General features: G+C 41.0%; 1 long non-coding RNA gene across 1 annotated transcript in view; it reads right to left on the reverse strand.

Annotated features, from left to right (window-relative positions):
• Positions 1–9,817, reverse strand: part of LOC111596770 — a 39,877-nt gene extending 30,060 nt beyond the window's left edge. The window contains exon 1 of the long non-coding RNA XR_002751267.2: positions 8,849–9,817. This is a non-coding gene — a long non-coding RNA (uncharacterized LOC111596770). The remainder of the gene's footprint in view (positions 1–8,848) is intronic.
• Between the last annotated feature and the right edge of the window lie 12,320 nt (positions 9,818–22,137).

A 22,137-nucleotide genomic window follows, 5' to 3' on the forward strand; every position in this document is an offset into this window, starting at 1 on the left:
TGAAGTGCTGCTAAGCTGTGGGTAGTTGAAGATGTCTACGCTGATAGCGCAGCTGTCAAATGTTGGGCTCCAAGAACTCTGCGGCAAGAGCTTACGGCTCACCAAAGATCTTGCAACATTTAACTCGACTTCAAGCCAACAAATTTCACTTGATTCCGTTCATAAGCCACGCTCAAGCGAGCTGGCATTTTGTATATGCTTATATAAATACATATTATTCGAACTTCTAACTATGTGAACTCAGCTTGTGCTGCTGCTACATGCGTCAAATTTGTCAGATATATTTGTCTATATATCAGCTATTAAATAATACTAAAATTTAACGAATCGGCTCACTATATAATTTAGCTGTCATGCTATGAACTTGCTGAAATAGCTTATCATATCTTTTCCTTAATATCAGTTGCACTCGAATTTCAACTTCGAATTTTCGAACTGAATCCGATGCGTTTTGCTCTTGCACATTTCTTCTTCTTCTTTTGCTTGTTCGTCAAGCGCTGCCACGCCCACGCCCTCACATTGCAATAGCCGCCACCGAGCGACTTAATGAGCCACGTTTGTCTTTCGGGCTTTCGGCTTTTCGGGTTGTCGAATTTTAGCTTCGGCTTTACGCTGTTCGCATGCGAAGCGTGAGAAGCGACTTTGGCGAGCGTCCCGAAGTTTCCACAAAACAAAAATTTCAAGTTCAATTTTCGGCTGTTGTTGTTGTTGTTGGTACGTGCAATGAAAGCAAAAGTTGCGCTTGGGCCATTAAAGCGCAGCGGCGCGTGACGCCGACGGCGACGTCGACTGCGCTCAACTGCAATTCAAATTACCAAAAATGAGGGTTGAACCAGGCGGCCGGCTGCGACAAATGATTCGGCTCAACTCGGCTCGGCACGGCACGGATCGGCTCGGCTCGCTTCGGCTCGGCTCGACTCGACTTTCGACGCGACTCGGCTTTCGGGGCTGTGCGGCATGTCAACAGAGCGTAATTTATTGAGCAAAAAAAAATATAAAAACTACGCATAAATAAATAAATAAAACGACAGGCACAACAATAGCAACAACAACGGCAACTTTTGCGCGCTTCCTTTGCGTTTACTTTTTTTCCTTTTTGTTTTTTTTTTCATTTGCCTGCCTCATTATTATTTTCTTCTTTTCTCTTTTGGCAAAATAAATTAGAATTAGATACAGCAACAGTCGAGCAATGCGTAGATCCAGCTACAACTATACTCATACATACATACACACACGTACACATACGTATATGTATGTAGCTAGATGGGCTACAGATACATTCGCGGCCATAGCCACAGATATATTCGCCGCGACGACACATTTCCAGTTTAGCGCCCAAGAAAAGGCAGCAGAGAGTGAGAGGGAGAGAGAGGGAGGCTATGTGTGTGCGTGAGAGAGCGAGAGGCAGCGAGCGCTACACACATATGGCTGCAATTAAGTAATTTTTGGAACAACAATTACAACAACAACAACAACAACAACAAAAGATGATATATGCGACTTGCTAGACACAAATTCGAATCAAGAAGCGACGTCAAAATCCAACCAGAAGCAAGAAAAAACCAACCGAAAACCAACGAAAATTCGACAATTATACGAAAGCAACAAAGAAAAAACTTAAGTAAATAAATGTGAGTGCCGCTGTAATGCCTACAAGATACCCTGTAAGAGCAACACAAGCAACAAATCAAATTCACTTTCAATTTAAATTCATTCTTAATCGATAAACTCTTCAACGAGCAAACATCAATAGAGCAACGATAATACTAAATGCCAGAGTTCCCTTTAACTAGACTTATTTTGCTTACATATGTTTACAGGGTATCTCTAGCGCGTATACGATAAGTATCAACTGGCTACAACGCGACCCCACATGAAATTTTCACATGCAAACACATGTATATATAAATATATGTATAAATATATATATTGTGTGTGTGTGTGGCTATATAAATATACCCTCTATAGTAGCAGCTACGTACATTAATATGTATTACACATATATTTAGAATCTAGCTGCTGCTTCTTCCACTTGTTTGTTGTTGTTTATTTTCCAACAACAACAACAAGAAGCAGCCATCAAATTAAATGTGCTTCAAGGTTAGAAGCAGCAAAGCAAAGGCAAAAAAAAAAAAAAACAATTTTGAAAATAAAATCCAAATGTAAAGCGAAAATAAAAATCGTGATGAATTTTAAACAATAAAAAATAAAATAAACTAACATAAACAACAAACAACAAACACTTAACAAAAAACACTAAGTAAAGAACAAAAAGGAAACAAGAGAGAAAGAGAGAGAGGGAGAGAGGCGCTAGAAAAAGAGTTTAAAACAAATGGGGAAAACTTTTGACTTGACATGCTTGCCTTATACCCTGTACCTAAAGGGAAATATAATACGTGTGCTAAGAGCAGCTAATTATTCAACAAATTGTATGAACGATTAATAAAAATATGTAATAAAAAATTATGATATATTATAATACTAATAAATATATATAAACTCATATAACTCAAATAAAAAAATTACAATAACAATAAAAAAAAATTCCTTAAATTATAGCATTTAAATATATATAAATTAATATATTAAAAAATAAAATGAAAGATTTAAAAAGTGTAGTAAAAATAAAATCAAAATAAAATAAGTCATTTAAAAAAATAATAGCAAAAATTAAATAAAAAATTTCTCTTTATTTTTATTTATTTATTTTTTTTTTTTTTCTCAATCTACATGAAAATTTCTTGTGCTAAAACTATCAAACAAAATTAGGAAAAAATTTATTTCAATTTTATTTTTATTTTTTTCAGTTTGCTCAAAGTTTTCACTGCGCTTTAATTAGGGTATTCGCAGTGCGTACAGACGGGCTTAGTTGGGATTCTGGCAGGCTGGGGCGAACAGGGGTCGGGCTTACTATATATAATATATTATTGTTATTTTATGGAGCTTTTTTATATATTTTTTTGGCTGGCCTGGCTTGCTTTGCTTTTTATTATTTTTCTGTTGGCTTTGACAAATGGCGAACCGGTTTTTGGCTTTTGGCCCAGCTCCGTTTCTGTTTCAGTTTCTGATTCTGTTTCAGCTTCAAATTGTGTTGTTGTAGCCTGGTTTTTGAGCATTTTTATTTTTTGCCAAATGCTTTTAATGGCTTAAGTAAATCAACTGCACAGCAAGAGAGCAAACGAGAGAGGGAGAGCGAGAGAGAGAGAGAGAGAGAGAAAAGGAACTGGAACTCATTTTATTGCACATCAGAAATTCGATTTGCGCTTCCAAAGAAAGCGCAAGTGGGCGTAAGCCCAACTGAGCCAAAAGACGAAATGATTGAAGTCGGGCCACACTTGGCAAACAGACTCTAGGAAATATCTATATATATATATCTGTGTATATATAAATGTGTATCTATATATACATATCTATGGTCAAGTTAATTGTCTAATGAATGTAGCTGGAATCGATTATTTGGTTTGATTGCAGAAGGGCCCCAGCGATGCGGGCCACAGCGAGAAGGGCTTGGAAACTTTGAAAGGGTAGCAGTGGGAGAGTGCGAGCAGGGGTGGGGCAGAGCGGGGGTTGGGGGCGGTGAGCAGACGGCAATTAACTGAATGATTTTTCCGTTGAATTATAAATTAGGCAGTTTACAGCGCATGAAGGTTGCTATCAAATCTATCGCATGTGCTTCGAAACTAAATGAGTCCAGAAGGCCATAAATCTTAAGACTCAAATATGTGGAACACTCTGTATATCTAGGAGAATATGACCATCTCAAGTATAAATTATATTATTATCATTAAAAATTTTGTTATTGTTATTATTATTATTATTATTGTTGCTATCATTATTATTAGCAATGTTATCATATCATATGTCTTTGGTATTAGCATTAGTATTATCATTAGTATTATCATTGGCATTAGTATTATCATTAGCATTATCATCAGTATTATCATTAGCATTATCATTGGTATTATCATTAGCATTACCATTAGTATTGTCATTAGTATTATCATTGGCATTATCATTAGAATTATTATCAATATTATTATTAGCATTATCATTGGTACTATCATTAACATCATCATTAGTATTATCATTATTATTGTTCTGTTTTTATTATTTCCATTATGATCATTATTATTATTCCCACAGAATTTGCCCCTTAAACAATATCATTAAGAAACGCATTAGCTGCACCAGGCAGTGCCAATGGTTCGCAGCGTAGGCTTGAGAAGTGCTCCTTGCCTTTAGCTGGTGTTCACTGTACAGACACAGAGACGCTCATTCATGTCGATAAGACAGTGAATGGTGTTAATATCCGGCGCTTGGCTACTCTCGCTCTTAGTTTACTTTTTACTTTTAGTTTCTGCTTACATTGAGCATCTGCATTGCTCGACAGATCCGTTTTTATTTATTTATTAGTTTATTTAGTTGGCAGCTCGTTGACAATTTCATTGCGCCACAAATACTGAGAGCCGAGAAGCCGAAATGCCGTAAGGAAAAAACCACTGACAACGATGCGTGGCTCGGGCTCGTCGAGCGTCGAAAATACATTCGAAAATGCGCCTTCATAAAGTTTGACAGTTTTGTGTCGTACGAAACTTTTGACAGGCCCCGAACCAAGGAACTATGGAGAGATATATGGATGAATATGTGGATATATGAATATGAATATCTGAATACGAAATGCTGTCCAAATGCTGAATGGAAATAAGATGTGTCTCCTAAGCGATGCTGCGTACAGTTGTGTCTTGTGCTTGAAGTGCAGACGGGTATATTGGCTTGCATTGTCATTGTCATTGTCATTGTCATTGTCATTGTCATTGTCATTGTCATTGTCATTGTCATTGTCATTGTCATTGTCATTGTCATTGTCATTGTCATTGTCATTGTCATTGTCATTGTCATTGTCATTGTCATTGTCATTGTCATTGTCATGTCATTGTCATTGTCATGTCATTGTCATTGTCATTGTCATTGTCATTGTCATTGTCATTGTCATTGTCATTGTCATGTCATTGTCATTGTCATTGTCATTGTCATTGTCATTGTCATTGTCTTGTCATTGTCATTGTCATTGTCATTGTCATTGTCATTGTCATTGTCATTGTCATTGTCATTGTCATTGTCATTGTCATTGTCATTGTCATTGTCATTGTCATTGTCATTGTCATTGTCATTGTCATTGTCATTGTCATTGTCATTGTCATTGTCATTGTCATTGTCATTGTCATTGTCATTGTCATTGTCATTGTCATTGTCATTGTCATTGTCATTGTCATTGTCATTGTCATTGCCCTTAAATTTATTATTGTCACTACCAGGGTATTTAGCAGTCGGCTATGCTGTGTTGGCAAAAAGTTTTTACTACATGTTTTACGATACTTTTCGACGGGTGGCAACACTGGCGCAAAGAGCGAAATGTTCTGTTTGGTCGGCTTCGACTCGTCAAATTGCGCGCCTGTCAAGGCTGTAAACTTCAGGCCAACTACAGTCGCATGGGCGTAGGGCGAGGGGTCGCAAAGGGGGCAGGGGATGGGCACTCATTAATGCGCACTACATGCCTTACATAGGGAATATGTATGTATATATATATATATATATATATATATATATATATATGTATGTCTACGTCTTCAGATATGTCTAACTGTACTCAAAGGGCCATTTTGGGCGTTAGCTTTATGGGAATGTATATATCATATAGTACACATATATATCATATATATATATATATATATATATATATAAATATATATGTATATCACTTATAAGAAGTTTCTTACATAGAAATAAAACACATGTCGTCCTCAAGTTTAAAGAGACAAATGCTTGGAAGGGGGCAATGGAAGTTGAATTGGAATCGGAATTGGAATTGGAATTAGAATTGGGCATGTAAAAGGAAAATGGAAAATGGAAAATACTATGTAAGCAGCAAGGGAAAAACTACAAAAAAATTCTTATATTGCGAGCGACTCTAAATTCGGGTGGACGGATTGGTCTGGCCTCAGCTGAGGAGGGGTTCTGCAATGTGACGCCGCAGTTTTCTTGTTTCTTGTTTTGTTTTTGGAACATTAGACGCACACGCACAACCAGGCGAGTGTAAGTATGTGTGTGTGCGTGTGTGTGTTTGATAGTAACAGCAACTACTGCGTCTCGGTCTTAAGCTAGCGAGCTGCGAGCTGCCAACAATGGAAATCATTCATATACAAGCACGCACGCATGTGTGTGTTTCCCTGTGTGTGTGTGTGTGTGAGTGTGTGTGCAGCTCAACTATATTGAGTACGATTCACATGCTCGCACAATTTATGTTTTTAGGCGCATATATGTGAGCACCCTTAACAACCGAAAAGCGGCCGCTTCGCCCGCTTGCCCCGCGCCCCCGGCCCACGCCCTGCCCTTAGCACGCATGTTGACAGCAGCAAAAGAAATGGGTTTTTGGGTTTTCCATTGACATTTTCCGCATTAGCTCGCATAAATCTTTTGGCGATAAAATGCGCAGCGTTCAGCTTTTCTTCTGCTGCTGCTTTTCTTGTGTCGTCGCAACTAACCCTCTGGCAGCCATAGACTTGGGCTTGCACTTTATCTATGCAGGGGTGGCTAAGGCCCGCAAAAGGGGTGGCTTTTTGGCCAGAGGAAAATGCGTTGCACTTTTCGCGCAGTGTACCAAAATTGTTTAATAAATTAATAAAGACAGCGGCAGGGGAGATGACGTGCAGCTGCTGGCCAAAAAAAAAAAAAAAAAAAACAGCAGAGACAGAGGCGTGGCAAGCAGGGGCAAGAGGCGCTGAAAGCCAAAGACAAAGCCAAAACGAACAAGAAGTGCGCAAAGAGCCAAGACACCTGTTAACCAGATATAGATGGATGTGTATAAGTATATATATATATATATATATATATATGTGTGTGTGTGTGTGTGCTGCGTTGGCAAGCACCAGGCCAGGCTAGCTATGTATATGTGTGTGTGCCCTTTGCAATGGCACGAGCCGCAGACAAACTGAACGCTGATAATTGCGACAGGCTATGCCACAAGCTCCATACACACACACACATGAAGAAGCAGCAGCAGCAGTGGCAGCTGAAGCAAGTGGAAATTGGCAAAATTCCGCGTGGCCCATATGCAAAATGAAAGGAATTTCAAGAATGGATTCTTTATATATATATATATATAAAGCAGAGTAATGGGCAGAAGAAGAAGCAGCAGCAGCAGGGGCAGGGGCAGGGGCACAAGTGTATGCAACAACATGGAGCAACAGCTTCCATGTGGCCCCATTTCGGTTGTGCGCGATTGCAATATTAAATAGAATTCCAAGTGCACGAAGAAGAAGAAGAAGCAGATGCAGCAGCTATAGTATTATTATTATTATTTATATATTTGTTAAGAACGGCAGGAATCGGCGGGCAAGAGCTCAACTCTATTGCGAGCAAAGCTCTGCGAGATTCTGATTAGACTGCGCAGACTTTGCTTTGCAGCAGTTTCAATTGGACTTTCAGCTTGTGCTTGAGTGAGACTAATCTCAAGTCCAATTAGATTCAATTGTGTCGCCTGGAGTTGAGTATCTGTGAGGACTGTGAAGCCCGGCAGCAACATGATTCATATTCAATGTGAAATATTCCCGAAAGACTTTCGATGAGTTGGAAGCATCTGTGGGGCAAGTGAGTAATACGAACTGGAATTTGTATATGCCAATAAGAATAGAAAAGCTGCGGAGAGGGCTGGGGAGATTGCGAGCGAGAGAGGAAATACTGTAATCAGCGTGAAGTGTTTCAAAACATTAACAATAAATGATGAATAATGTAAGATGGATGCATGCACGTAAACTATGTCAGCAAAGACACACACATGATTCAAATACTGTGATTACTGTGGGGAGTTACTCAAAGAAAACAAATTGATTTCGTGTTGAAGTTACTACATTTTGTAACTTGTTCAAGAAAAGTTGGAGACATGATTCAAATACTGTGATTTCTGCAACTACTGTGATTACTGTGATGAATCGTTAATTGAAAACAAACTGATTTCTGGTTGGATTACTCTCTTTTTATAACTTATTCAACAAAAGTTGTAGACATGATTCAAATACTGTGATTTCTGCAACTACTGTGATTACTGTGATGAATGGTTAATTGAAAACAAACTGATTTCTGATTGAGCATTCTCTGAGCAAAATTAAAGATATGACCCAAATACTGTGATGCTGCGAGTACTGTGATGTTTCGCTAAATTGAACCAAAACAATCGCTGATTAGAGTTTCTGATTATTATTAGCTGAAGACATGATTCAAATACTGTGATGTCGATTCACGTAATGAAATATGCTAATTCCAGTTCAAATGCCTCTTACTTGAGCTCTTAAAGCCGACTGATGAATCGCTAACTGACAGCGCTTTGCATGCCAATTAAGCCTTCAGAATGGACAAGAGACACGATTCAAATGGATTCACAGCATTCGAGTGCTAAGGCCGCTAAGCTAGTGTGAGCCCGTTGCTAATGAAATCGGGGCTGGGTTCAGCAATTGAATTGCATTGCGAGCGACTCGGATGGACAGTGCACTCGGGGAGTTTCCCTCAACCGCAAAAGCTCAAACATATCGCAAGCGAATCATAATCAGTAGATGGATTGGTCTGCCCCCTATTCGGGCAGAGGGAGGCGGCTGAGTGGGAGGCGGGGGCTGTTATTTACCCGGGCGGGGCGAACGCATTGCGATAAATGTGCCAGCGTGTGAGTAGAGTCACGTAGACTCACATAGACATTACTCTATATAAACAGAGACAGAGAGAGTGAGAGAGGGAGGGAACGAGAGGAAGAAAGGGAGAGAGAGAGAGAGAGAGGATAAACCTAGGTCGTAGTGCTCACCTGTTATTGCAGCTGAAGTGCCGGAAGAAGATGCAGACGAAGAAGAAGAAGTTGCGGCAGCACTTGATAAAGCACAACTGTGGCGTGTGTTGGCTAATGTTGATTGTCTGTTGATGCGCGCGTGTGTGTGCGTGTCGTTAGCCAACACTGGTCGCTCGCATATAACGGTAAGTAGCACTTGGGACACTAAAGCGTAACGCTGTAGTAAGGCATTTTTGGTAGCACTTGGTGGTTTGTAACACTTCAAAAAAAATATAGTACGATCTATACGATCCAGGCAGACATATAACTATGGATATACATATATATACATATATATCTGTTTCTCTAATTTGGACAGATACAGCTTGTCGATATAGCTTTCTGTAGCTGCTGGAAGTCGAATCCAAAAAAAAAAAAATTAAATATATTTTCGAAACACCAACGGAACGCACGATATAGACGCGAATGAGGGTTATAGCTACGACTACGATTACGGTTACGGTTATGGTTACGATTACGACTAACGGTTAACGGTTAACTGTCACGGTTACGGGTACGGTTACGGTTACGGTTACGGGTAGTTGTTGGTATTGGTATATTCAGTGTTTTTATTTTCGGGGACTCTAAGTAAATGTTTTTGCTTCTTTTGTGTTTTTTTTTTTTATAGATAGATAGATATTTTTCTTTCTTCTTTTCAGTTTCAGAGTTGCTCACGCGACGAAACCAACACGTTGAATAAAAGTTCGGGCGAATTTGAAATTCGCTTAAACCCAATAAGACCGTCGACGGGCACTGTGGCAGCGACGCCAGCAGCGACTGTGGCAGCGCGCGTTCTAATGCGAGAGGCAAAAGAACAAAACGAAACGAAACGAGAGACGACGACGACGTCGACGACTGCAAAACGAACTAAAGTCAAATGCAAAGGCGCGGCCGCCCGTTTGTTGTTGTTGATTTTGCTGTTGTTTTTGTTATGTTTTTGTTATTATTATTGCCGTTGCCGTTGCCTTTGCCTTTGCTGCTGGCGTTCATTCTAAGCTCGGAGCAACAACAATAGCCGCCACTATACAAAAATCTAATAAGAATCTCGTCGGCTATCCGACCGCTCGCACGTTCGTTTGTATGTTCGGGTTTCTTATATAGCTTGGGCTGGTTGGTGGTGGGCGACGTGCTGTAAAGGCAGCGGGCGGCGTTGCGTTCAAGTCTGGTACACGCAAAGCACTAAACTGAGACGAGGCGACAGTTCGACCGACTGCTGAGGCGGAACACTGAAACGAAACAGCCAACGGCACGGCAAACAAATAAACAAACGCAGCCCGCAAACATCGACCCAGTGACGGTGTTGCTGCCAACAACAGCTGCGTGGGCTGGACAGGCCCCACAACCAGCGTAGCGACGACGCCACTGGCCAAGCCTCAAATGCTATAGTGGGAATTGAAATTTACCCAAAAAGTATAAAATAAACAGCAAAAAAAAAATAAAACAGAATCAAAATGAAATAAAAAGTTTTAAAATGTTGCCGGGTTGTTGGGCTTATATTGGATCAAAAACTATTGGAATCTACTGTACATACGTACATATGTGTATATATATGTACATATTTATATGTCTATGTATGTACATACTTGTCAAGTAGATATGCACATACATGGATGTACAATCGTATAACATACAAAAATAAAATTACTTTTTAGTACAATTATTAACAACACAGTGGTTCAAAAGTGCAATTTGTAAAAATGTTAAAGTTCTCACTATGCAGAAATATAATTTTTAATCTAATATGAGAAATTTTATTAAAATTATATCCATTTTCTGAGCTCTAAAACATAAAAAGTAGAAAAATATGAACATATGATTTCGCTGCATAAATGTTGAGTTTCGTGTCAGTGTAACTTTTCGGCTGAAACGATTTGACATTGAAACAAGCGCCACGCTGCATACGCATTTCAAATGCAGCGGCAGCGACTGCGACGCGTCCACAGCGCGGCGACGGCGACGGCAACGGTGACCTTGAAAGTAAATATGTACATTTCGTTAAAAAAAATCGAAAAGGGGCATGCGCAGCCGGCTTACAGTTACATTACCGCAACGCCAATGGGAGGCAAGCTTTACTGCAGTTACATAATTATGCGCGAGTATGCGTTTGCCCGGTCGAACGAACGTCCCAGTAGAACTCGGTTGCCATACAAAGCTGATTCTGACATGCAAATAGCAGCAATCGAAGAAAACCAAGAGTTCCCTATTAATATATGTAGAATCTTATAAGGTTCTTGTTATTGTTGTTGTTGAAATTGAACTTGGAGAAACACTCAAGTTCACGAGCCATAGAATATACAGATGGGATATCTTCAACAACAAGAACTTACACAAAATTTTAGAGAGCTTCGTTTGAGAGACAGAGAGAGAGAAAGAGAGAGAGATACGACCAGTACGGCAAAATGAGATAGCAGTACTTAAATTTCGCTCGCACCACTCGTATTTGCTTTTGGTTTTTGGCAAACGTATGCTCTGTGTACTCTCGTTGAATTTAACTCGCTATGTACATATGTATGTATGTATGCAACAACGTATGTATGCATGTATGTATATATATGTATGTATATATATTGAAAATATGACAATTTTCGTTCGCACTTCGTCTGCTTCGTGCTTGGAAGCCATTTTTAGTGAGTGTATCTATGTAAGTCTTGGCCCGTTGACGTGGGAACTTTCCTTGGACGCGAAAGCACGCAGAGTTATCTTTGAGATCGACACGTAGATGGACAGATCGACTTAATGATTAACTTTATTTGGGGGCTGGAACGTCTGCCTCTGTCCGTTGAATACATTTGCACATAATGTGTATAGTGTTCGGTGCATACATGTGAGGAACAAGGGAAATCAGCGTCAACGTCGAAATTGTCGCCAACCTTTGATAAGACGCAGCCGCTTATCAGCTGGTTGGCAAAACGGCACACGCAGGGACTGCGACATCGACGACGAGACTGTTCGTGGGCCGCTGCCAACGTGCTACGACTGAGAAGGGTGCGCATCGACAAAAGCAATAAGAACTCACTAAAGCGCTCACATACACACATATACATAATATACAGCAGTTAGTAAAATGTTGGGGGCAGTCGACGACAATCAATCAAATGTTTTGATTTATTTCTCAAAGCGCAGCAAAGAGCTAAAATTGTGAGTAAATAAATATACACACATACACACACACGCATGCACGCACACTACTACATACGCATGTTAAGTGTGCTTATGTTTTCAGGGGAGCAGCCGGCGAAGAGCCGGCAACGGCAACAAACACAAAACAGAAGAATAACAAAACAACAACAAAACGAGTGGGAACAGCAAAAATGAAACAATAACAAAGCGCGCTCGTGACTGGAGAGCGAAAAGAGCAACAACGACAACAGTGGCGACGATAGACAACCGACTGTTTCGGTTTCTGTTTTGCCGTTTCTTTCTCATTGTTTCACTTGTGTGTCCCACTCACGCGACGACGGGCAGTCGTTAAACGCATTGCGACAGAACCTTCAACTAAGTCACAACGTTCGTAACACTGAACAACAGCAAACTTCACTGTAATATAATAGTTGCATTCATATTGATCCCCCACATATATATTTTTCTGCATCTATCTATATATACACACCAATATGCATGTAGGTGTTTATAGCAAAATTAATGGAAACAGTCTTTGCAATTCTTGCGCATGTAAGTGCATACACACTTCGGTGTGTGTGAGCAATAAAAAAGTTACATTAGCATTGCCATGATAGTAGTTGCGTCGGCGTTAGCTGCGCATGGATATGCGCAAATTGTCATATGTTAGTTAATTTATAAAATTATTTTAAAGTGGCGAATTTGTTAAACAAATATTTAAAAAAAATAAAATGAAGCATACACACATGCATACATACATATGTCAAATTTACATTTAATCTTAAAAGAAGAGTAACAGCAACACTAGGAACAACAATAATGATTTTTTCATTTTCATTTTCATTTTCATGAATGCTGCGCTTTTAACATTGCGTCCATTGCACAAACTTACGCGAGAGAAACAGAAAGAGAGGGAGAGAGAGAGATGAAGGTGGAGAAATTGGCACTGCTGCAGCTAGGCGCTCAGTCTGACACCGGCGGCAGAGCAACACATTTCGTTTCCAGTGTTCCAAGGCCGTCGTTTGGCACGACGCCGACAACGACTGCGAGTTCGGCTTCGCCAAGTGAATGTACAAAATCTATTTTTAGCCTCAACATCACGTCGTATTGCTTTGCCATACGCTGACGATGTCGTGATCGCCACGCTGATTGGTCAAAAGCAGCGGACGACGCGCAATAACAACAATCAGCAGCAACGACAGAGGCAACTACAACTACTAAGGCAGCAGCAGCAGCAGCAACGACAAGCACAAAGCACACACAACAAAAACAAAAGCACAAAAATATAAAAAAGTTCTATGTCGCCGGTGTTGTTGTCGCTGTCGCTTTCGGCTTCTAATAGTGAATTAATAAAGGAATAAAATGAGCGTTAAAATCAGCACCAACAGCAGCACCAGCAGCAGTAACAACAATAGTTAAACAATGACACCGCCAGAATTATTGAAATTGTGCAGCGACGTCGATGCCGATGCCGCTGTCGACGCACGAAGCGTACCAAAATGTAAACAGCCCACACACTGTCAGAGGACGCAGCAGCCAGCAGCGTTGGCTGTGCGCCTGCTAAGCTGTTCCCAGTGCGAAACACACTCGCACACGCACACGCACACACACATTCACGCACACACAAACAGGTGGCGTTTTCGAAGCTATTTTGTTATTTGGCGTTTTCGCTGCTGCAGTCGCAGTCGCATTTGCAGTTGGCGTCGCAGCTAAACTGAAAATTTTGCTGCTAATGAAATGCAAAAACGTGTTATGTAAAGAATAGCAACAAATGCAACAAATGCAACAACAACAACAAACGACAAGTAATTGTTAATAGCTTGACACTTATGCATGTGTGTATGTGCAGTATGCATATGCAAATAAAAATTAATCATTGAAAACTAACGAAATCCATAAAAAAAAAACAAAATTATTCACACAATGAAACGTTATCTAATCAACGAATCATAAATACTCTAACAAAGATTGATCAAAAAGTGAAAACCCAATTTATATTAATAAATTGATTATGAATTTTAAGAAAGATTAATAATAATTGCTAACAATAATAGTTAGACAGCAATTTTGTATGAAATATATAATAATTAAATATAAAGCATACGACGCGTTGAACACTTGGAGTGAAACTTCGGAAACTGAACACTAGTAAGGAAAAGTGAAAACTGCATTTTCAAAAATATATTTTGTAAAGCTTTTCCATAATTATTAACTGTATTTGTCATGTTACTGTGATCCGCTATCTTTGATCGAAATTGTTGTACAATGCCAATTTTATGATGCATCGTATATAGTTCTATATAGCTAGTGGGCACCGTATCTCTTGATAAGTTAAGCCGGATGTGCGCAATTGGCTGGCTGGCGGACTGACTGTCTTTAGTGTGCATGCCTGAGTTTTGGCAGGGTATCCAACTGTTTTGTGGGTCGCCTTTGATGCGCCTAACAGTAGGCAGCAGTGGCAGCTGCCCCCCCGCAGCACTTGGCGCTCCCCTCCCCACACCGTGCAGCCAAGCAAACGTTCGCTAAATAGGCGACTATAATTTTTAATAGCTTTTGTTACTCATACGCCCGGTTGGACAGCCAGCAAACCCCTCGCCACACCCCCTTAGCCTCATGCGTTTCACTGCAATAAATTGTCAGCTATATATATATGATATATATATATATATATTTATCTGTATGTATATAGGTACATATTATATCTGTATATTTGTTTCTGTTTCGGTTTCTGTTTGACTTTGTGTGCAATAATTAGTTACAAATTGAAATAATGCCACATAAAATGCAACAAAAAAAAAACAGGCAATATTAAGAATATATTAACATGCATTGCATTTGCATTTGCATATAGATCTATTCGCTTCGTTTGGGTCAAAGCTTGCCAATTCGCCTCGCTGCAGGGCATGAGCGCATCCGGAAATGCCGAATGATCTAATTGAAGTCGCGATCGCTCAGCTGCCAGCTTTGCTCCATCTCACAACTATATGCTCAGAGTATATATATGCTATATACTATACTAAGGAAGCTGCTGCTTAGTTGACTCTTGCTGGATCCTCACTCTTTCTAAGGCAACTCTATTACAATTTCTATGATTTTTGATTGATAGAGGGAAGGATCCTTAAGAGCACTTTTCGCAACTAAACTTTAATAGAACTGTCCTACAGTTACAATCAGAACTTTACTAGATCTGAACTTAAGCTCAATATGATCTTAGATCAGGAATAGACCATAGAATCAAGCTCTGTCTGATCTGAAGTTGGATGAATGCTTTAGCTTGTTAAAGATTACTTTTGACTATCATCGAATAAGTATTCCTCTATATATATAGAAATATATATATTTAGATCGATAAATATTTTAGCATCTTCAATTCATCTTGGCTCAATAGGCGCTGCAACAACTCGTCAGCTACTTTTTATAAAGAAGGCCAAGCGAAGCTTAACTTGATCAAAGCCTCGATCAGCCCTCGCTAATGACTATATATAGGAATGTTTCTAATTTGTTTACCATGTAACTTTCAATGCCAAATGCTGTGACCCAACCCAAGCCAGTGTCAGAATCAAGTGCTGCCCAGCTGGATAGATAGTTAAAGACAGTGGCACAAAGAGAGAGAGAGAGAGAGAGAGAGAGAGAACCACACACGAAGTTCAACTATGGAGGAAGGGGTGAAGTTGGGCCAGATTACGTATGCGCACCGTGGACAGTGCCGAAATATTTGACAGATCACCGTGTCAACGGTTGTCGTTGTCATTGTTGTTGTTGTTGTCGTTGTTCCCATTGTTGCTGTTGTTGTTGAACTGAGCTTGTTGTTTACATTGGAAACGTATTTGTTGCTTGTTCATGGCACAAAGAAACGAGCGATCTGCACAGCTTCCAAATTGCGCCGTCCAAAAGCTGAAGTTCGATCCGAAAACAATGCCTGATTCTTGTCATATATATATATATATATATATATACATTTCTATATACATGTTCTTTTCATACATCGAATATTTCCACTATTTTCTATGATCGAGAGCTTAAATGATTTTGTCACGGCTGTCTGCTGACCCGCTGGCTACTGGACTTTAAGTGTTTGTCATTGTTATACCCTGTAACAACTGAATTGCCAGGGTGGTCTTGAAGCTCACTTACTATACGAACTCGAAAAGTGGCACAGTTGAAGCGCTCAAATCTCGTTTATAATTACTCTATCATATAGATCAAATAATCTTAGCAAGTTCAAGCGACTGGCTATTCCAGTTTCTATTATACACCGACATATATCATATATCATATATGATATCAGCATGCAAATCATTTTAATTCTGAAATGTTTCTTGGCATATATTCAGATGTATGAATAGTATGGTCTATATTGCTTTTAGTTTTATTATAAGCTGCCCATATATGGTTAATATGAGCTAACTGACTATAGGAACTCGGCTAGTAGCACAGTTCGAGGTATGAAATTTGGCATGTGGTTACTTGTAGAGCTCACTAAGCTAGTTTTAGAAAGTGCTAGCTTTTAGCAATTGCAGTTTTTAGCATACAAGGCTCATGGGTATACCTATGTTGCATATATAAATAAAGCAAGCAAATATATCTATAATATTGTTATAAATTTTTGGTTTAGGTATCTGAAATTTGGTTTTTATGTAGCTAATACTCAAGCAAATATATATATAGAATAAATAGCATAAATTTTAGATCTGTAGAAGTGCTTACACTAGCCAAAGGACACTGAACTGAAAATTGCAATAAGTGCTCTATATATACTTCAGCTTGAGTCGAGCTATAATATAAGCCACAAGATCTCTTGCCATAGCTATATATTGCACTTAGGCCACTAGAACTCTAGCCTTATCTATATAGTGCGCTTGAGGCACTTCGATTCGCAGATCTATAGAAATAGAGATCTCTAGTGGTACAGGGTATACGCTAGTTGAGGCAGCGCTCGGCAGCTAGCTTGTTTTTCGTGTGGAGTTTTTAGTTTGTAGTTTTTGTTTGTCGTTTCTTTTGTCGTTTTCCGCATGCCAATCGAGCAGAGGGAGTCGAACTGTAGAGCTGTAGAAATTGAAAAGCTATGTTCGATAGATTAACACATTGAAAGGGGGACAAACGAGACATGGCTGCGGGGCCAAATGTGTTTGTCAAATGAGTCGCAGCGGGTTGGCCCGGGTTAAATGACACGGCCGACGGTCAACCTGTCTCAGCATATATATATATATATATATAAACGGTATATTGATTATCATATTGGATCTGCGGCGAGATGCTAGTATGGTCAAATCAAATTCTAAGGTGGCAAAGCCATTAATCACACCGATTAGCTTGTCAATACGTCCAATCATCCGATCAAGCCATTTGTTATGCAAATCTTAACAAATATCGCGCATACGACGCGTTAACAGCCTGAAGAGAGTGACGGGGCAGAGGTTAACTGCAAAGAGATCCCAGCTCAACTGGGGCATACATTGTGCCACATTGTAAGTGAAATTGAAAAATGTATTCGCCGCATACGCCCTACTCCCAACACACACACACACACACACGCACACTCGCATCTTTATGGCGGCCATGCAAAAGATGCACGCGACGTTTTTATGGCACATGCAAAGCCATAAAATTTCAAAATTGTTTGAATGCAGAGGGAAAGCTATGCGAAATGACTATGCCAAACTATGTATAGAATATCTATTAGGAATGGCCAGGAAATTGCTGCGACCCGCCATACAATGTTGAGTCCCAAGCGCCAAGTGCTGGGCCTAAAGCGCCACCTGTCGACGCCTGTGCCCAGCTGCCCAACAGCAGGCATCTATATATATATATATATATATATATATATATATTTATATAAATATATATATATATATATATGCATTGCTCGACTTCTGCTCAGATTGTGCATGGGAAATGCTCTGACCTAAACACAAGCAGTTTAATCACTTGAGCTTGTCGATTCTGCGAAACAGCAAACAGTATTGCTTCTACTTATAATTCCGTAACGATATGCCCTTTCATACTTCCAGTTGACTCATGGGCTATACTTGGTCTGAGATTCATATCCCTTACTCTCTATGTGGCTGATCTGTCTCTAAAGGCTGCTCGTGGAGCTATGGATTTGCTCTCAGCTACACTCGTTACAAATTTGAAGTCACTCGATACTCTTGACTACTCGCTACATTTGACTATTCGTTGCTATTGACTACTTGCTACACTTGATTACTCGCTACTCTTGGCTACTCGTTGCTGTTGACTACTCGTTACTCTTGACTACTCTTTGCACTTGCCTATTCGTTACTCTTGACTACTACACTTGACGACTCGTTACTCTTGACAACTCGCTGCTCTTGACGGCTCGCTACATTTGACTGTTCGTTACACTCGACTACTCGCTACTCTTGACTACTCGTTGCTGTTGACTATTCGTTACTCGCTTGATTACTCGCTACTCTTGGTTAATCGTTATTTTTGGCTATTCGTTACTCTTGACTTCTCGTTACTCTTAACTACTCGTTACTTTTGACAACTCGTTAGTCTTGACCACTCGTTAGTCTTGACTACTCGTTACTCTTGACTACTCTTTGCTCTTGACTACTCGTTACTCTTGACTACTACACCTGACTACTCGTTACTCTTAACTACTCGTTACTCTTGACAACTCGTTAGTCTTGACCACTCGTTAGTCTTGACTACTCGTTACTCTTGACTACTCTTACACTTGGCTATTTGTTACTCTTGACTCTTGGCTACTCGTCACAATGGCAATAGTCTCCAATAATCTTTCCTAAAGCCACCCTGAAATCTACTCGCTGCCAATGCTACTCGTTAGTTTTCGTCTCTGCTATACTATAAGTTATTCACCTTTCACTGACTTCTCGCATGAGTTCGCTCTACATTTGATAGTTTGCTACACCTCTGAGCTCTACCAGTTGATAAGGACCCACTCGCTACACCTTCTACTGGTTGCTCGTCGCTTTCTTTTATGCTCTCTGCTTTGATAACTTTTCGTTTCACTAGTGCAACGAGTGCTCACTCGCTGTTGTTTTTCCCCCTGCTTACAGCGCAAGGTTGTGTCAGCTGCCATACGTAGCCGCAACGATAAGGGCCACTTGCTCTGCAGTGGCTCTTGGGTCGTGGCGATGGCTCAGATATCAGTGTCACATAAATATAATCATTGAGCATTTCCATTCATGGCGAAAGCTGCCCGATAGCCGGGTCGGCCCTATCGCTGCTGTTGTCAGCTGCTTTGCGTGCTTGCCGCCGCAGTTCAGCAGCGGAAGAGTCAAAAGCTGCCAATGCAATTGCAATAGCAGAGCTACTCCGACTAGCTGAGCTATGCAAACATTAGTGTCTGTGGGCAGCGGACAGCCATACGCAAGTGAAAAGCTTCCGGCCTTGCACGCTCGCACAGAGCCCTGCTATGCATGTTACTTCAACTGGATCAATAACACGAGGGCGCCAGCCAAAGTATCGAGTCGGACGCCAGAGGAGCCGCCAAGGGCGCATGTCACACAGCCAAATGGCCAAACAGCCAAGCAGTCAGTCAGTCAGTCGCCCTGTGTAAACTACAATTACAATTTAAGCGCCACGAAACCCAACAGACAAACAACAGCAACAGCAACAGCAACAGCAACAACAGCGACAACAACAAGAACAACAATTGAAACGACAAGACAAGCTGCAACTAGTGACCCATTTCCCTTCATTTCTTTTTGGCAGTCGCACTTTCTCAGCTCTCTCTACCTACCCCTCTCACTCTCTCTCTCTCTCTCTCTCTCTCTATCTGTATTGAACTTTGTTAGGGGTTAGCTCGTTCCCAAGTATACCACTTATAATATGCGAGTTCATTGCCCAAAAACAAATGAAACAGCTGAGCCGAAGGTGCCTAGGCAAAAGGCTATGTTTCCTTAACTCGTTAAGTCGCAGCTAAGTTCGCTACATTTCTTACTTTTCACAGTCAACGAAATGCATATTGAAAGCTTTCATAGCTCTACTCGCTACACTTTTAACACCTCTCCTTCAACATAGGTTTGCTAGCTTTAAATTTGTACACTATTCGTTACATTTTCATGAGCAGACCTGGGCTTATTCGTTAGTTGACCTCTGAAGTGAATGAAGCGCGAACATGTATAGCTGTAGTTGAATATATATATTTTATATATTTGGAGTTACTCGTTAGTTTTGGCTACTTATTGTGCTCTCTACACTCGCTCTTGTTGGTTTTGCTTACTCGCTACTGGTTGCTTTTACTCTATCCTTACTCTACTTAGCCATTCGTTGCATTTAGCTTTTCGCTGTTCTCAATCACTCGTTGTCCTTAGCTACTCGTTGCATTTAGGCACTTGTGCTTTTAGCTATTATTTGTTTCAAGGCACTCGTTGCTTTTAGCTGACCTCGTTTCTATATACTAGTTACTTGCTCTTCTCGCTAGTCCTTCTTGTTGCTCTAACTACTCGTTTCTTTGAGCTACTTAAGTCCTGTTCCTGCTGCTCGTTGTTATAGCTTACTCGTTACTTAGCTACGCTCTGATATTAGCTACTCGTTATTTGAGCTATTTGCTCCTCTAGCTGTTCTTCGCCCTTAGTTTTATCTTTACTCTCGCCAGTCGTTACTTCCCCTAGCTACTCGTTGCTTTCCATTATACACTGATCGCTGCTCTTGCCGCTGCGTTACTCTAGCTACTCGCCTTTGTAATACTCGTTACTCTTGCCTACTCCATAACTACTCCTTGCTTTAGGCTGCTCCCAGCGACAAATGCTGCTTAAATATGGTACAATATGTTGGCTTTACAGAGACTGGCTTCTTGTCTCTTCGCTGCTGCTTGAACTCAGCCGCATTTAGAGTGAATCGTTAAAGGAATCCTTGGCATAGAGCTACGTATATATTTAATGAATCTAAACGCTGTTGATTAACGCCTCGAATCGTTCAATCTGTTCGTATCGAATGTTTGACAAGTTTCTGCTTTGCCTCCCCAATAGCCTCGGGCTGTCTCTGCTGGGCGCAAATCGAGGGGGTGACAACTGGGGGCCACGAGCGGGCGACAGAGGCGACTGGGAATGGGCAGCGACTGAGGTCCTGCACGCAACACGAAAACTTTCTTCGACATTTTTTTGCCTCCCGCTTTTACGATACGAAATTACGATTGTATAATAAAGCGGCAGGCGGTTGCGAGGCATGGCGAGACGCAGGGCGGGCGAGGGTCGATGGGTTAGCAGGAGCAGCAGGAGCTGCCTAAGCTGGCTCTGGCAACAGTGCCCCATCCCGGCCAAGTGGGCCGCCATTTTGTGTGCAGACTTGTGGCGCCAGTTTTATGTACTCGAAAAGCAACACGCGTTTCAGCGAACGACGAGCACTCAGTGTGGATGGCAAGGACTAGGGACTAGGGCGCACAGGAAAACGGGACGACGACGACGACGACGACGACGACAGCGCTGGACTAGGACATAAAATCATTTATTGTGTGGAGCGTAGGTAGTTGGCAATGGACAGGCGTGCTCTAACGACAGACAGAGGGAGTAGCAGGGGAAGTAGGGGGAGAAAAAGAGACAGAGATGGTGACCCAGAGAGAGAGAGGGAGAGATAGGGGGTGCTGGAACGCCAAGGGACTGGGAGGGGGAGGTCGCCAGCCGGGCGTGCGCTACGCAATTAATTCAAACACTCGAAGGACGGCACAGGACATTTCCACATCCACACGCCTTTTTATTAAAGGTGAACAAAAAGAAAACAAAATGAAAATGAAAGAAAACTTTTCCTTTTCGTTTTTATTGTTTGACGATTTGCGAGGGTTGCTTCAACGGGAGAGGAGCTGTAGCTGGGGCGGGTCTATTGCATATTTGCGTATGTGATTTGGCCCTCGGCATGTGGCTAATGGCGTCAACAAATGCGTGGGCTGCCACTTAAAAGCCAAGCAACTCCTGCCGACCCCCTCTCCACCCCTTGACCTCTTCACGAAACGTCCGAGCAGATCGGCTCGTTTGATATTCGCACACACATCAGCTTGTGTGTCCGTGTGTATCTGTGCATGTGTGCCATATAGAGAGAAGCTCTCAGCATTTAATACGTACGCGCTTGTATGTGTTTTACTTGCGCTGCTGATAAGGCTTGAAGTGCCACGCGGCCAGAGGCGTAGTCCCAAACGGGGCCCAGTCAGACTTCTGAAGCAA

The sequence above is a fragment of the Drosophila hydei genome, unplaced genomic scaffold, assembly GCF_003285905.1.
Source record: "Drosophila hydei strain 15085-1641.00,03,60 unplaced genomic scaffold, DhydRS2 tig00000339-arrow-arrow-pilon, whole genome shotgun sequence".
NCBI classification, from domain to species: domain Eukaryota; kingdom Metazoa; phylum Arthropoda; class Insecta; order Diptera; family Drosophilidae; genus Drosophila; species Drosophila hydei.